Below are 10283 nucleotides of genomic sequence, written 5' to 3'. Positions count from 1 at the left end.
AATACTTTGAAACCAAGGCATAGGGGCTCTTCAGTGTAAACTGGAGAGGGCAAGCAAGTGGCAGGACTAGTTAGATGGCTGCCACACCAGAACAGGGCAGGTGATGATGCTGGCAGCTGTGGAGGTGATAAGCCGCAGTTGGATTCTGGGTATATTTTAAATGTAGAACCAATGGGACTTGTTGAAAGATTGGATATGCCATGTGAGAAAAAGACAGGATCAAGGTGATATCAGAGCTTTTGGCCCGAGCAGAGACCAGCGATGCCTGGTACTTAGATGGGGAAGATGGTGCAAGGATGGCTTGGAGGTGCAGGGATGGCTTGGAGGTGCACGTCGAGTGTTCACATTTGAACGTGGTAAGATTGAGATGCCTTTTCGGTCACTGAGTGAAGATAGAGGTCAGAAGATTGAACCCTGATCCCTTTCTTCGGGTACTAAAAAATATCCCTGACATCACATCCCTTCCAGCATCCCTGGCAGGCATCACTGACAGGCATCACTGACTCATCATGACAATCCTTCTCAGCCCAGGATTTTACCAACCAAGTGGAGGTGATACAAAGGGGAAAGCTCTCCATCATCCTTGGACTTGATGGGGGGCTTGAGACCCTGATGCTGGGAAAGATTGAGGCGAGGAGGAGGAGGGGACGACAGAGGATGAGATGGTGGGATGGCATCACTGACTCAATGGACATGGGTTTGAGTAAACTCCGGGAGTTGGTGATGGACAGGGAGGCCTGGCTTGCTGTCGATCACGGGGTCGCAAAGAGTTGAACACGACTTAGTGACTAAACAACAACAACTGAGAATGTAGTTAAAACCATAGATTAAAAAAAATTTTTTTTGGAGTATAGTGGCTTTACAATGTTGCGTTAGTTTCTCAGTTCAGTTCAGTTCAGTTGCTCAGTTGTGTCTGACTCTTTGCATTAGTTTAGTTAATTAATTTAGTGTTAGTTTCTGCTGTACAGCAAAGTGAATCAGTTGTACATATATATATATCCCCTCTTTTAAAAATATGGAACACTTCATGAATTTGTGTGTTATCCTTGTGCAGGGGCCATGTCCTGCCAAAGTGACCACAAAAACCATAGGTTTTAAGTCAGAAAGACCTGGACAAGAAAGCTAATCTTGCCACACACGAATCTGAGACCTCAGCAAAAGAATTTATTCTTTCTGCCTCACTTTACTCATTCGAAAAAAGGGATTAGTAATAGTTCTTATCTCATGGGTTTGTTGTGAAGATTAAATGAGATAATACAAGAGGCCTACTTAGCACAGCTTCCCTGGTGGCTCAGATGGTAAAGAATCCATCAGCAATCGGGGGGACCTGGCTTTGATCCCCGGACTGGGAATTGGGAAGATCCCCTGGAGGAGGAAATGGCACTCCAGTATTTCTTGCCCCACGGACAGAGGACAGAGGAGCCTGGCAGGCTACAGTTTATATCGTTCCCAAGAATTGGACAAAACTGAGCAACTGACTACGCACACATGCTCTTAGCAGAGCACTAGGGACGCAGTCAGTTCTTTATCCGTATAAGCAGCAGCAGCAGTAATAAATCATTGACCTGTATTGTTCCAGCTCAAACAGTCTAGATTTCTTACTTGCTATTTCTGACCTCCAGGACAGAGATGTTGTAATGCTAGGCCTTTCCAGCAGGAGGCACTGTTGACATTTACATCTCCATTGCCTGCAGAGATTCAGGAAGTGGGGAGAAAGTTTCTCCAGGGGCTGTCCTCCAGGCACAGTCCTGGCAGCTGCCTAGACCCTTCCTTCGCCCAGCTCTTGGTTCTTCCCGAGCCACAGTGTCTCAGCTTTCTTCACTGGGTCTGGTCTATCTTCCTGGGTACACTTCCTGGCCTCCTCCCGCTGTGGTCCATCCGAGCTACTGAATCTGGCATCCCAGGCCCCAGCCAACCTCTCCTCACTGTCCAATTTCCCCAAGGCGACCAGGTGCATACTAGCGGCCTTCCCTTTGCACATCGTGTCCACTTGGTATGTGTCTCAGGCCCTCTCTCTTCCCCTCAGCTCTGTAGGAACCCTTTTCCCAATTCCTCCTCTTTGGGGCAGGAAAGAGACGGAGGTGGGTTAGGAGGGGCAGAAGCCAGACACGTGTTCCCTGAACCGCCCAGTCTCGGTCATGGGTGAGCTCAAGAGGAAACCAGAACCCGGGTCTCCCCAGCCTCAGGCGTAAGTGAGTCACTTGCCACCCAGACCGCATTCATCTTCCGACTCAGACTCTTATTTGGCCTGTGTTAAGCACCTGTGACTTGCCAGGCCCCGTGCCCAGCGCTGGGTCAAATGGAGATTGAGGAAGACCTTGTGCCAGGCCTCAAGGGGCAGGACCGTTTCTGGGTGGGGGTGATGGGTACCACTCCAGTGGGCCACGACAGTGCAGAGCAGATGCGCTGTAATGGAAGGACGGGCCCCCAGTGTGTGGTCGGGGGGTGACTTCTGCCTGTCTAAACAGCAGATTCAGTGAAGCACGCGCCTGTTTTAAAGGGTCGCTCTTGGATCCATCTTTTCTCACACTCGGTGGCCAAAATGGACCCTTCCTCAGCCTCCATATGCCTTTCTTGGCCAAATATCACATCCTTCCCACTGCCTTCAGCACCCCCAACACAATCAGACACATACAGACACACACACACACACACACACACACACACACACACACACACTGATGCTTACAGTAAGATGACTTCATGGGAAAGCCCTGGAGGGGGCCACTCGCTTGGGAAGTAGCCTCTGAAACTGCCCCCTCTCTGTCCCTCCCTTCCTGCTCCCCTGCCCACCACCCCTTTCCATGGGTCCCCTCCACGGTTTGGCATCCTAGAGGATGTCTGTCCCCAACCTTTATCCCTCTCCACTGGTAACCCCAGTTTGTACACAGAAGATGCCAGGACTTATGGCCTGATGAACTACAGCGTGCCTCTGCCGCCCTCCCCTGCCCAGCCCCCGCCCTCCAAATATGAAATCGGCAATCTTGGGCATGTGTTTGCTGCACAGAATGCCCCCAGGAGGTCATCGGCTGTCACGATGAACAAACGAGAAGGAAAACAAACAACAAGCAGTGGGCTGCTTCTCGGGGCTCTGATGCCCCAACCGCAATGGCACGCCTGGAGGTTTCCAGTGGAAGGGGGCACGGGGTCAGCGTAGGTGCTGGCTGGGGTGCCATATGAGCTGAAGTGGGTAGCAGTGATTCTATAGGTTAATTAAAGTAATCTCTTTATTTCTTCACATAAAAGGATATATATTAGATATTAGAGAAACTAGGAACTAGACATTTTCTGGGGTTTTTATTTTTTTAAGGAAATAGACATTTTTGATATAACAAACAAAAAGCAAAGGCATATGGTCCCCCAACCACACAGTAGGGGCTTCCCTGGTGGCTCAGATGGTAAAGAGTCTGCCCACAATGCAGGAGACCCGGGTCTGATCCTTGGACTGGGCAAATCCCCTGGAGAAGGAAATAGTAACCGACTCCAATATTCTTGCCTGGAGAATCCCTTAGACAGAGGAGCCTTGCAGGCTACACAGTTCACGGGGTTGCAGAGTCAGATATGACTGAGCAACCAACACAACATTTGGAAATGATCCATTCCTGGGAATTTCACACAAACCACACACTTTTCTTTTTTTCTTTGTACTCTTACTGTAGAAGCTGCCTTTTTTTTTTTTTTTTTTTAAAAAGGAACAATATATCATAAGTGAAAAAAACTAACACTGACTGACTCTGTGTAAGGCGCAGTGGAAGCACTTTGTATATGGAGTTTCATTTAGTCAACTGTGTGAGATTATTTACTGGCCCCATTTTACGGAGTCAGAAAGTCAGAGTCAAGTGCTCTTTTGACCCTAAAAGGCAGTTAAGAGACAGGCAGAAGCCTGGCCTGGGAGGTGGCAGACCAGGCTCCAGCTCATCTTTTCCCTGGTTCAGGGCCTCAGTCTTCTCATCTGAGAAACGGGAGAGCAGGGCCAGAATGACCTTCCCCATGTGGAGGGGGTTGCAGACCTCTTCCCCACTTATGGAGGTCACCTCCTCTGAGGCCTTGCTTCACCCTTGTTCTGAGGCTGACTGCGATCGCTCATGTTCACTGAGTCATGTGCCAGGTCATTCTAAGCTCTTCTTTTTATCCTCCCAACAGTCCTAAGAAAACCTGGGTTATTTTCATTGCCTGCCTTGACAGGTGAGGAAACTGAGGCATGGAGAGCTAGAGAAACTTGCCCAATGTCATTTCATGAGTAAGGGTCAGTGTCCAAATTCAACCCTAGATCCGATCAGCCGCACATCTGTGTTCTTAACCGCCCCCAGTTGCTTTTCAATGCTTCCTTACCCATGGGAAGACAGACACTTTACCTCTTGACTCAGTAAACACACGTATATCAAATTTTAACTGGGATACAAATTTCATGAGCTAAAATCATATCTGTACAATGTGACATGCTCTCAATGTGGTTTATGTATTTCATAAAAAGAAAAAAAAAATCCTGGCTGCAGCTGCTACCTTTGGGCTCAAAAGGGGTCGTGACCCTTAGTTTGAGAACCATTGCGTATGCAGTCCCTTCTCTGCCCTTGGAGGGGAGGCCTTTTTAATGGGTTCACAGTCTTTCTCTTTTGATCCTAGGAAGTAGCCAGTAGAGGCACTGTGACCTATCTCAGAGAGGAGGGAACTAAGGACCGAGAGGGGTAGGGCAGGTCTTGCCGGGGGCACACAGGGAGCCCCGGGGTTCCCACCTAGGGCCAGGCCTGGGCAGACGCAGGCCAGCTGACACAGCGCCTTTACTGATCAGCTGCTCTTTGTAGGCAGTCACATACCTTACAGCACAAGGCTTAGGTCTTTAAACTTCTCACCACCCAGGGTGAGGGAGAGATTAGGGGCCCCTTGTTACAGATGAGACAGCTGAGGCTCAGAAAGGTTGAGTGACTTGGCCAAGGCCACACAGCCCGGAAGAAGCCAGGCCTGGTCTGGGTCCCCACCGAGTTCCCAGGACCACGCTGGGGACCTGAAACCTAAGAGATGTTCTAATGAGTGTGGGCCTCTGGCCGGCCCCAAGCCCTCTCCCTCCCGCTGCCCACTGCCTGCAGCCAGGGCTCCGTGATTTCCACTTTGGCCCTCTTTTCTGGGAACACGGGCCCTGGGCGTGGATGGCTCCCCCGGAGTTCGGGGCTTGCTGGGGCTCCGCCTGGGTGAGGGTCCCTGGGGTGCGTACTCTCCTGAGTTTCGGTTCCAGGTCCCTGCACGCTCGCTCACTGGCCCTGCCCTGTCGGCTGGGAGGAAGGGAGGGAGGAATCGAGACCGCTCCCCTGGGCTTGGGGTGGAGGAACCCTGCTGGCGCCTCTGCCACTGGGCCTCTCCCACCCCGCCTCGCCTCTCACTCCCAGGCTGGGTTCTGGGGCCTCCTGTGGGGCCCAGGCCCTCTCTGGTCCTTCCTCCAGCCTAGGTAGGGGCTCTCCCTCTCGGTCTGCCCTTTTCCTTGGGGGAGAGATCCCAGGGAGAGGGTTGAGCTTCAGGTCTGACCCCTGAGCCGAGGTCAAGCTTCCCCCGTGGAGAGGAGCAGACACGGAGTCTTGCACCCTCTGTTCCATTCTCGCTTCGAAATGTCCCTGCCCCAGAGGAGGGGAGCCCCTGGAGTCCTGAAGCTAACCCTCCCTTCCTGAGCAGGAAGGGGTCTGGCCCCACCCCCCTAGCAGGAAGCCCAGAGCTGACTCAGGACACCTTCCAGACCTGGGAGGGGAGGAGGGGGAAGGAAGGAGGGCTGGAAGCCAGGGCAGAGGGCCAACAGCTGGGCTTTGACAGGGTTCCGCATGGTGTGGAAGTGCCAAGTGTTCAAGGGGAGTGCCATTTTCACCTCCACCCTCCTCCCTGCCCATCTGGGCCTCACCCCTCCTAAAGAGCTGGCTCAACATTGCCTTCCTCCAGGAAGCCTTCCTGGGTTGACCCCACCTCACACTGCCTGGCATCACTTTGCATCTTCCGTGAGGGAAGGAGGTGAGACTAAGACCCAGCACTGCATACACTCACAGCTGGGAGCTTACACGTCTCAGAGGGCTTGGTCTGCTTCCCATCTCTTGCACAAATGTTTGAAAATGACCCTCTGAACCCGTTCGCAGATAACACACACACACAGGCACACAAGTACCTCTATCATTTCTTGACTGTCCTATCTTGGTTTTGGCCATAGCTGATGTTTCCAAAGTGAATTCTGGACTGTCCACAGATGTTAATCCACCCACCTGACTTTTCTACCAGAATAGAGAGTCCTGTGGTCAGAGAGACTTGGAGCCCTGAGATTTAGGGATTAAGCAATGCTAATCTGATTTATGTACTACAGGCCTTTTCAGATCCTTTAACAGTTAATGCACACTGTGAATCTCCGAGTGTCTACAGTTTCCCAAGTTTACTTGACCTTAGAAATTTTGTATAGTGGAGCATCTTATGTCTAGTGTGCTACTGAGCACCCTTTGGAAAACATTGGGATATGGAATGTTCTAGAAAGAGCCAACACAACCGAGCAATAACTTATATCAACACACAATATACTTCCATGGACTGAGTGCTTACTCCCTATCAGGCTCAGTACTAAGCCTTGATGTGATAGATCTTAGCAAATTCTCAGAGCAACTCGTGAGATGAATATTATTTTGGAAGTAAAGAGGATTTTCTAAGTCATTTGGTAGGTTAATTCATGACGATCTCCTAAGCTATGGATTCTGCACTATCTGAAGTGATATTCAAAATATTTATCAACCTACATGGCACTGATGAATTTATTAGAGATCTCAGATTCCTGGATAGACTAAGCATTTGTCCTTTACTCTTTGGGTTGTGAGGAGACCTGGAAGATTCGAGTGTAGGAACAAGGATCTCTAGGGTGATGAGGAGGGTGCATTCAAAGTTAATTCCACCAAGAGGGATTTGGTCCAATTCTCTGGATGTTGAGACCTGGGGATTGGTGCCCTGGGGAACCACAGGGTGTTTTCTGCATGGTTCAGAAGAGAAGCAGCACTGCCCGTCTTGGTTGGCTTGAGGTGTGACCTAGCTTCAGAGGCAGAGGCGTGGATGACCTGGGTGTCCCGGAAGTGCAGCACGGCCAGTATGCACCACAGCCAGTATGCACCACGGCCAGTATGTATGGCTGACCTGCTGGACCTGCAAGTCTCCCTGGATAAGTCACTTTTCCTCTCTGGCCTCAGCCTTCCCATCTGTCTGATGAGGGTGCTGGAGATGTGATTGAGTTTTGGCCCTGTCCCCAGAGTCAAGCATGGTCCAATCTTGCTGCTGCCTCTCAACTGACACTCTCTCTGTTAACCAGATCCTGGGCTGTGTCTACCCTGACCCCATTCTTTCTCTCCTCTCCACTTCCCTTCTCCCAGAGCTGCAAGATCTGACTAAACTCTCTTCTCCTCCTAGAAGTCTAAAGTCCTTCTGGCTATACCAGCCTCACTCTCTCCAATGGTTTCCACTTGTGGAGCCAGAGCCTCTGAACTTTCTCCAGGCTTCTGGAAGATTAACAACAGCTCATGCAATATAGCATGTTTATGTGCCAGGTACTGTACTAAATGTTGGATGTTGATTGATCTAATCTTCACAGCAGCTCCTCTGCTCTTATTTCCAATTTGCAGATGGGAAAAGTGAACCAGAGTTGTTCAGGAACCTGCCCACAGACACACAGCCAGTATGTGTTGAAGCTGGGATACAAACCCAGATGGTGTGGCTGTTAGGGCTTTGTTGTCCAATGAGGGAGCCTCCTCCCTCATAGCCACATGTGGCTATTGAGCCTTGGACATATGTTTAACTGAGATGTGCTGTAAGCATTAAACGCACAATAGGTTTTAAGGTGTGGTATGACACAAAGAATGTAAAATATCACATTAATATTTTTTGCATTGTTTGTATGGTGAAACGGTATTTTAGACTTATTGAATTAAATAAAATAGATCTTTAAAGTTAATTTCACTTTTTCTTGTTACTTCTTGACTGCTTGAAAATTTAGAGTTATACATGTGGCCATTTTATATTTCTACTGGACAGTGCTGTTCTAAACCCTGTGCTCACAGGCACTCTGTTGAATTGTCTGCTTCTTGGGAGAAGGGAGGTGGGGCAGATGATGAGAGTGGTAATGGTAGTCATGGTGATGGTGGTGATTTGTTGGTGGTATGGTGGTGGTGATGGTGGTAGTGGTGGTGGTGGTGGTGGTGGTGGTGATGGTGGTGATGGTGGTGATGGTGGTGATGGTGATGGTGGTGATGGTGGTGGTGATGGTGGTGGTGATGGTGGTGATGGTGGTGATGGTGGTGATGGTGGTGATGATGGTGGTGATGGTGGTGATGGTGGTGATGGTGGTGATGGTGGTGGTGATGGTGGTGATGGTGGTGATGGTGGTGGTGATGGTGGTGGTGGTGGTGATGGTGGTGATGGTGGTGATGGTGGTGGTGATGGTGGTGATGGTGGTGGTGATGGTGGTGATGGTGGTGATGGTGGTGGTGATGGTGGTGATGGTGGTGATGGTGGTGGTGATGGTGGTGATGGTGGTGATGGTGGTGGTGATGGTGGTGATGGTGGTGGTGATGGTGGTGGTGATGGTGGTGATGGTGGTGATGGTGGTGGTGATGGTGGTGATGGTGGTGATGGTGGTGATGGTGGTGATGGTGGTGATGGTGGTGGTGATGGTGGTGATGGTGGTGATGATGGTGGTGATGGTGGTGATGGTGGTGGTGATGGTGGTGATGGTGGTGATGGTGGTGATGGTGGTGGTGGTGGTGGTGATGGTGGTGATGGTGGTGATGGTGGTGATGGTGGTGATGGTGGTGATGGTGGTGGTGGTGGTGATGGTGGTGATGGTGGTGATGGTGGTGATGGTGGTGGTGATGGTGGTGATGGTGGTGATGGTGGTGGTGATGGTGGTGATGGTGGTGATGGTGGTGATGGTGGTGATGGTGGTGATGGTGGTGGTGATGGTGGTGATGGTGGTGATGGTGGTGATGGTGGTGGTGATGGTGGTGGTGATGGTGGTGATGGTGGTGATGGTGGTGATGGTGGTGGTGATGGTGGTGATGGTGGTGATGGTGGTGATGATGGTGGTGATGGTGGTGATGGTGGTGATGGTGGTGGTGATGGTGGTGATGGTGGTGATGGTGGTGGTGATGGTGGTGGTGGTGGTGATGGTGGTGATGGTGGTGATGGTGGTGATGGTGGTGATGGTGGTGATGGTGGTGGTGGTGGTGGTGGTGATGGTGGTGATGGTGGTGATGGTGGTGATGGTGGTGGTGGTGGTGATGGTGGTGATGGTGGTGGTGATGGTGGTGGTGGTGGTGATGGTGGTGATGGTGGTGATGGTGGTGATGGTGGTGATGGTGGTGATGGTGGTGATGGTGGTGGTGGTGATGGTGGTGATGGTGGTGATGGTGGTGGTGGTGATGGTGGTGATGGTGGTGATGGTAGTGATGGTGGTGATGGTGGTGGTGGTGGTGATGGTGGTGATGGTGGTGATGGTGGTGGTGGTGATGGTGGTGGTGATGGTGGTGATGGTGGTGGTGGTGGTGATGGTGGTGGTGGTGGTGATGGTGGTGGTGATGGTGGTGGTGGTGATGGTGGTGGTGGTGGTGGTGATGGTGGTGATGGTGGTGGTGGTGGTGGTGGTGATGGTGATGGTGATGATGGTGGTGGTGATGATGGTGATGATGGTGATGATGTTGATGGTGGTGATGGTGGTGGTGGTGATGGTGATGGTGGTGGTGGTGATGGTGGTGGTAGTGGTGGTGATGGTGATGGTGGTGGTGGTGGTTGTGGTGGTGGAGGTGATAATGAGAGTAGGGAGGCAACATTAGTGGGGTGGTAATGGATGAAGCTATCTCATTTATAGCATCTAATATTTTAAAAGAAACATCTTTTTTTTAAAAAAATACACATCCGTTATAAAAGTGCTTTCCGAGTGGCTCAGATGGTAAAGAATCTGCCTGCAATGCAGGAAACCCGGGTTTGATCTCTGGGTTGGGAAGATCCCCTAGAGAAGGGAATTGCAATCCACTCCAGTATTCTTGCCTGGAGAAATCCATGGACAGAGGAACCTGGTGGGCTACAGTCCATGGGGTCCCAAAGAGTCGAACACAACTGAGTGACTAATGTAAAATATTATCCATTATAAAACTGACTTGAACAATAGAAAGTGAAAGTCTCCCTCTATCCTTTTACTTCAGAGATTACCAGTAGTTTAACGGGTGCGATCCCCTAGCCTTTCTCTAAACAGAAACAGCAAGAAGATATAAACTTAAAAAAAATAGATG

The 10283-nt window shown here is 50.5% G+C and overlaps 1 pseudogene; it reads right to left on the bottom strand.

The window, feature by feature from the left end:
* Positions 1-1009: 1009 nt before the first annotated feature.
* Positions 1010-1095, bottom strand: LOC114113366 (U6 spliceosomal RNA; annotated as a pseudogene).
* Between the last annotated feature and the right edge of the window lie 9188 nt (positions 1096-10283).

This window comes from Ovis aries, chromosome 2 (assembly GCF_016772045.2).
Source record: "Ovis aries strain OAR_USU_Benz2616 breed Rambouillet chromosome 2, ARS-UI_Ramb_v3.0, whole genome shotgun sequence".
NCBI lineage: Eukaryota > Metazoa > Chordata > Mammalia > Artiodactyla > Bovidae > Ovis > Ovis aries.
The sequence above is the reverse complement of the archived record's forward strand: the minus strand, read 5'-3'. Positions and strand labels throughout refer to the sequence as shown.